Here is a 7,269-nt window from a genome sequence, read left to right as displayed (position 1 = left end):
CATTCACTTCATTCATTCATCTATTTAAATCACTTAAGCATTTGTGCACCAGAATCTTGATCTATGCTAGGTACTGGAGATCACAAATACAAAGGCAGAATATGCTTTGCTTCTAACAAGTTTACATTCTTTTTTTTTTTTTCAGAGATAAATGAGCACTCTTGTTTCTTTGTTTCACAAACAAACTGGATGAAATAGTTGTTTCCCTTGGGCTAATCAAATAGACCAAATCCCCTATCTTCATCAGACTCCTCTGATTCTTCCTTGCTTTCCACCTTGGCAGGAGCAGCTGCAGCAGGTCCAGCAGCAGCTGGAGCAGTGGCCATAGGCACAGCCCTGCAAATGCTGAAGGGTCGGCCAGGAAGGCCTTCACCTTTTCAGCAAGGGGGAAGGTGTACTCAGTCTCCCTAGCTACAGCCGTGACCCACTTGTATCCATTGATGATCGAGTGGGGTACTGATGCGACAGTGGGGTAGCCAGTCCTTAGACAGACACTATCAACTTTTCAGACACCTTCTGAGAAACAAAGGTACAGAGTCTCCTCCATGGTGTCCAGCACTTCAGGATTGTAGATGGTGCCATTGTCAAACACTTGCTGAATGATCAGCCCAAAGGAGAAGGGGGAGATATTCAGCATGTTCAACAAGGTGGCCTTGCTGGTGCCCACTTTGTCTCCAGTCTTAATCAGCTGCACATCACTCAAGATTTCAATGGCGTTCCTGGAAACCTTGGTGGTGATACCCAGAACCTGGAAGAAGGAAGTCTTCTTGGGACCGAGACCAGTGTTCTGGGCTGCCACTGTGATATCACATGGGGCAGTGGCACCGGCACAGGCAGCAGCTGACACCTTATTGGCCAGAAACATGTCCCTAATCTCAGTTAGATCTTCCTTGGTGAACACAAAGCCCACATTCCCCTAAATATGAGGCAGCAGTTTCTCCAGGGCAGGGTTGTTCCCCAGATGTCTACAAATGGCTTTGTGCATCATGGTGTTTTTTTCCCATCAATACTACAGCCTTCCCAGGGAGGGACATCTGGATCTGTTGCATCTGCTTGGAGCTCACATTGTTTGCTCCCACAATGAAGCATTTTGGATAATCATTCAAAAGTTAAGGTGATCTTGAGGAAGTAATTGGATTTCCAGGTAGCCCTGTCTTCCCTGGGCATTTCCAAGGGGCTTCAGGGATTTCTGGGGAGGGAGGGTGGGGGGTTAAAGATGACCCCTGGAGACAGCACAAGCTTACATTCTTGATAACAGAGACATGGAATGGCCAGGTCCTCTGGACTGCTATTAATGGGTAGGAGTTTGGCAAGTGGAAGGAATAGAGCACAGTATTCCAGAAATAGGTAATAATCTGAGCAAATACACAGTAGGCAACAAATATGAGTCAGAGTAACCAGTCTAGATTTTACATGAAGGGAAATAGCCTGAGTTTGTGAGTTATGTCTCCAAAAATTAAAAGGTATTAGATTTGGGTGGTTCTTGAATTTAAATCTAAGAAGTTTAAATTAAAAGAGTCACATAAAGGTTGTAAATAGAGGAGATTCATGACCATCTATCTCTGCAAAAGAAAAAAAAATCTAAGTGCTTGATGAATTAACTGAAAGGGTGTGTGTGTGTGTGTGTGTGTGTGGGTATGTGGGTGTGTGTGCGCATGTCTGTGTGTGTGGAGGTAGGAAGAAGTAACAGGCTATAGCAAAACAGACAAGTAGTAAGGAAAGCCTGCCTATCCCATGGTGATAATAGTAGGAATAGTTAGGAGGGGCTAACTGCAATGAACATGCAGTAATAGAAACCACAACACTAGTTAGTAGGTTATGACAGGTGATTTCTAATAAGAGAAAGTGGCTGAACAGTATGGTGGCACTTAACAAAAAAACAGTGAAGTTGAAAGGAGTAGCAAGGTGGTGGGAGGTGAGGAGGAAAGGTTTTACTACATAACATACAATGGTTAAAATAGAAACGAACACCATCTTCTAATACTTCTAAGTTATTAGGGAATTTGTTAGGTTCACAAATTAACTGGAGCTTTTTTTAATAGGGAAAGTAAAGCAGTGGAAAAGGAGAAATTAGGTTATTATTCAGACGGTGGAAATCCAATCCAATTTAAATTTATTGTGCCAGAGAGTAGTTAAATTAACACTAACTTATCCACTATCTTTGCTGGTTCAAAATGAGTTCCTAATGGTGTGTAGCCATTCCTTTAATAGATCATTTTATTTCCTTCCCTTGGAAGCACTGAGAAACCAGCAGCCATGGACCTCAATCAACAAGTCTCCCAGAAGCCTCACCTTGTTGAGGGAGGGGAAGGCTGTGCTTCTTCTTTCAAGAAAATAATTTTTTTGAGGAAAGAACAAAGACAGAAACTACTCCCTAATCTCCCCTTTCTCTCACCCAAAATAAACCCGGCCCTCCAAGGGGCGGGATTAAAACTAACATACTGATGAGATCTGTCTCACATTCTATAGCGGTCAAAGAAAATAATCGCTAATCATTTGAAAAAAAGACAAGGGAAATTCAATTAATTCTCAGCAAAACAAAGGCAATTTGTCATCATCGAAAGGATAGAATGGCGTGCAGATGGGGAAGAGAGGAGAATATGGAAATAGCTTTGTTTCAGACGTGAGAAGAAGAAAGAACAGCTTGTCTGCGGGCAGAGAATCTAGATTCAAATTTCCAATCAGTTTTTTGTACCGGATGAAGACATACCTCGGGTAAATCACTTCTTTAACAATAGTTTCCTCATCTGTATAATGGGGATATTCCACTCTCGCAGCCTCCAGCCTAGGCCCATTCTGCTCCCGGCTGCCCCGGGGAAGACAGCGCTGCGAGGGGCCAGGAGCCTGCGGGCCACGGCCTTGTCCCCGTGGGCAGTCCCCGGGGCTGAGACCGCACGGCCCTGGCCTCGCTCCCAGCAGCAACCTCGCGCCTCGGGGCCCGCCCGGCCCAGGGGCCTCCTCCTGGTGCCTCGGCACCAGCGCCCTGTGACTCCTGGTTAGAAAATTCTCAGACCAGCATGAATGCGTATCAACTGAAAATGGTACCGGAACAGCGGCAGCCAGCGCTTTTGCATAGGAAGCATCGAGATGTAGCTCGCTACAGTCTTCCAGAAGTTGAAACAAAATTGAACAAACAAGGTGAGTTTGGAGCCTTGGAAAGTGTGAAAGCTGCCAGTGAACTCTATTCTCCACTAACAGGAGAAGTAACTGAAGTTAAAGTGGCTCCGGCAGAAGACCCAGGACTTGTCCACAAATCTTGTTATGAAGATGGTTGGCTGATCGCGATAACTCTGAGCAACCTTTCAGAACTTGATGAACTGATGAATGAGGAAACATAAACTCTGTTGAGGACTGAACACTGATCTCCAAATAAATTGGCATAAGAATACAGCCCAGTATAGTTTCGTCCTCAATTAGTGGTAGATGGAAGGTTAGCAACCTTAACGCTTCTGAAACAACACCATGGCATGGAAAAAAAAAAAGTCTTAACTACTCAGAAATGACTGGATAAAAATGCCTTTTACTATTAACACCTTTTGCACAACTTCCTAGTAATTTCAAAGTTAGTGTCTGTCTAGTTCTGAATTCACCGCATCATGTGTGGTAAAACTGAATACTAAGACCATGTATTTCAAAGGTAGAATTTTATCTGTAAAAAGGCCTTAAATCAATAATGTTGTAATGGCCATTCAACTCCATCGATCATCAATTTTGTTCAAAATACATTTGATTTTCTGTCCATGGGAATGATTTCCTGAGATTGGTCATCTGGCTGGTATCAGATGTAGAAAAATACCAACTTAATTTCTGAATAAGCTGCTTGGCTGAAGGTATATTACACAAATGAGGCTTCAACCTTGCAGCAGAATAGGCAATGAAATTTAATAAACTTTTTAAAAACCCTGAAAAAAAATGGAGATACTCCTACAACCATTTTTATTAATTCCTTTTTTACATCATCTACAACACATCTCTCAATATCTCCCACACATCTCTTTCCTCCCCTAGAGACTCCAACCTTACTGGAAAACAAATTTTAAAAAGGCAAATATTACATTTTAGTAAGCTAAGCAACAAACAACTGACTTTGACATTATATTCCATATTCCACACTGTCTCCCTCCAGTTCTCTCCCTCTCTTACACACACACACACACACACACACACGGAAGGTATATTCTCATATGCCAAGTATAGATTCAGAGAAAGGCAAAACATAGGTCTTGCTCTCACAGAACTCAGTCTATTTTGTTATGACTGTTCTTCTATTTATAATCCTGTAGGTCTTATATACATACATATATATGTGTATATGTGTGTGTGTGTGTGTGTGTGTGTGTGTGTGTGTGTGTGTGTGTATACAGAGAGAGAATTGGCATCAGTACATAGAGGTCTTCCTATGCTTTTCAGTATTCATCAGATTCATTGCTTTTTTTTATGTCACAGTATTATTCCATTATATTTGTGTATTAAATTTTGATTAATCATTCCCCATTTGATGGGCATCTACTTTATTTCATTGCTTTGCTTCTACAAAAAAAAAATAACGCTACTCATGTTTTCATTCACAAGGAACTTTTATTTTCATTGAACTACCTAGATGTGCTTAGCAGTGTGATCTGTAGGTTAAATGGTGTCAATAAACATTTATTAAGTGCCCACTATGTGCAACACACAGGGTACTAAGTGCAAGTGATACAAAAAGAGGTAAAAGACAGTCTCTGACCTTCAAGGAGCTTAGGAGAAAACACAAAACCAAATATATGTAAATAAGCTATATACAAGATAAGCAGGAAATAATTAACAGAGCAAGGCACAATAAAAGATTGGATTTTCTTTGGAACTTAAAGGAGATCAGGAAGGTCAGTAGGTAGGGTTGCAAAGGGAGAGCATTCCAGAATGGGGGACAGCCAAAGAAAATGCCTAGAGAATGGTGTTTCTTGTTCATGAAACAGCCAAAGAGGCCAGTGTCACTAGATCAAAGAGCATGTGATGCAAAGTAAGATGTAAGAAGACTGGAAAGGAAGAAGGGTTGAAGTTATGAAGGGCTTTGAATGCCAAACAGGGCAATTTTTTTTCATCCTGGAGTCAATAGGAAGCCACTGGAGTTTATTGAATAGAGGGTGTGGTATATGTAACATGATTGGACCTGTGCTTTAGGAAAATCACTTTAATGGTTGAATGGAGGCTGAAGGGGGAGGGGAGGGTCTTGAAACAAAAAGACCCATCAGTAAGCTTTTGCAATAGTCCAAGCCTGAGGTGATGAGGGCCTGCACCAGAGTGGAGGCAGTGTCACAGGAGAGAAGAGGGCATATTTGAGAGATATTACAAAGGTGAAATCAAATGGACTTGGAAACAGTTTGGATATGGGGCGGGGAAAATGAGATATAGTGAGTTGTGAGCCTAGGGGGATTGGGAAGATGGTTCTATCTTTTCTAGTAATATGGAAGGTAGGATGGGATGGAGAGTTTATGGTGAAAGATAATGAGTTCCATTTTGAAAATGTTGAGTTCAAGATGTCTACTGGACATCCAGTTGGAGATTTCTAAAAGTCAGTCAGAGATGAGAAATTGGAGGTCAGCAGAGAGTTAGGGGTGGGATAGGTAGATATGAGAATCATCACTGCAGAAATTTTAATTAAATGCATGGGAGATGATGAGAACACCAAGTGAAGAAGTATAGAGAAAAGAGAGACCATGACAGAACTCTGAAAAAGACTTATAGTTAAAGCAATTGATCTGATTAGAGAATCCAGCAAAAAAGGGCAAGAGAAGAAGATCCAGCAAAAGAGACAATATGGACATGCTAATCACTCACTATTTTAGTCATCATTCTGATTAGTTTCTAGGATAATAGGGCTGATTCAAAACTCCTCATCAGTGGATTAGTGCGCATGTCTTTTCACAACCCTTCCATTCTTTACTCTTCCTAAGAGGGAGGTTTTCAAAGTGAAATGAAAAAGTGTTTTATAAAGCTCAATGTACTTTATAAATATTCAGAGGTATTTTGGCATAATGGATAAAGAGCCAGCCTCTGAGGCAGGAAGACCTGAGTTCCAGCTGTCCATCTGACATAGGGTCACCACGTGATCCTGGTCAAGTCTCTCAATCTTTCAGTTCTTTCAATGTTGTGACTACTGTCTGAGAAATGAAGTTGCCATGCACAGAGTAGGTGGTGACGTGGATCTGTAGAGAGAATTTCTTCACTGAAATTTCATTCTATCAATGAATTCATGGGGATGGTTCAAATGATTATTGCTATGGGGTTTCAAAATGGAAATGCTCATAGGATCATATGTAGTTGGGTGGGTTTAGAGGATCCTAAATTCTTAGAACTAAAGCAAAAAGCATCTTCAGAGACAAGATTGTCTCAATCACTAATGATATAAATGATGAAATTGATGATCAGAAAGGTGAGGTATCTAGCTCTATGTCACATAGGGACTAAATGAGTGGTAGAATTGGGTTGGGAACCCAAGGTTTCAGACTCCAAATTCAGTGTGTATTCTACTAACTTGGTATTTAACTGATTGTAATTGACTTCAAGTTTTCATCTGCCTTTATATGTAGATATTCATATAAGAGAAAGATGACTATAAATGTCATCCAAACATCCACTTTCTCTTATTATCAAGAAACATAGTGACAATACATGATTCACAGAAAAAGGTACATAGTAGTGACCAGTGGTTTTCTGGTGTAAAAGATTTGTGGAAGGGACAAGTTGGGTATCAAACTTAAAACAAGATAGATTGTGGGAGCCTTCAATAGCAGATTATATTGTAGCCTTTTACTAAATTCCATACAACATAGTAGCTTGGTTTTTTTCTTCCTTCCTTCCTCTTTCCTTACTCCCTTTCCCTCCTTCCCCCTTGCCCCTTGGTGTCCTTCCTTCCTTCCTTTCTTCTCTACTCTCTCCCTTCCTTCATTCCTTCCTTATTTCCCTCCTTACCCTTTCATTCCTTTCCTCCCTACTCCCTTTCCCTTCTTTACTCTTCCCTCTCTACTTCCTTCCTTCCTCCTTTCCTTCCCTCCCTCCTTCCTCCCTTTCGTCCTTGCTCTTTTCCTCTTCTTATCACTCTCCTTTTCCCTCCCTTTGTATTTCCCTTCCTTCCCTTTCCTTTTTCCCTCCCTCTATCCCTCCTTTCCTTCCTTCTTTCCTTCCTTCCTTCCTTCCTTCCTTCCTTCCTTCCTTCCTTCCTTCCTTTCTTCTTCTTTCCTTCCTTCCTTCCTTATTAACTAAGAAAATCTAACACCATCTCTGAGGACT

At 41.3% G+C, this 7,269-nt stretch overlaps 1 pseudogene; it reads right to left on the bottom strand.

Annotated features, from left to right (window-relative positions):
• Nucleotides 1-212: 212 nt before the first annotated feature.
• Nucleotides 213-1,167, bottom strand: LOC110212292 (large ribosomal subunit protein uL10 pseudogene; annotated as a pseudogene).
• Between the last annotated feature and the right edge of the window lie 6,102 nt (nt 1,168-7,269).

Source organism: Phascolarctos cinereus, unplaced genomic scaffold (genome assembly GCF_003287225.1).
Source record: "Phascolarctos cinereus isolate Bilbo 61053 unplaced genomic scaffold, phaCin_HiC Scaffold_2;HRSCAF=192, whole genome shotgun sequence".
In the NCBI taxonomy this organism is placed as follows: domain Eukaryota; kingdom Metazoa; phylum Chordata; class Mammalia; order Diprotodontia; family Phascolarctidae; genus Phascolarctos; species Phascolarctos cinereus.
This window is presented reverse-complemented; position numbering and strand designations above follow the sequence as displayed.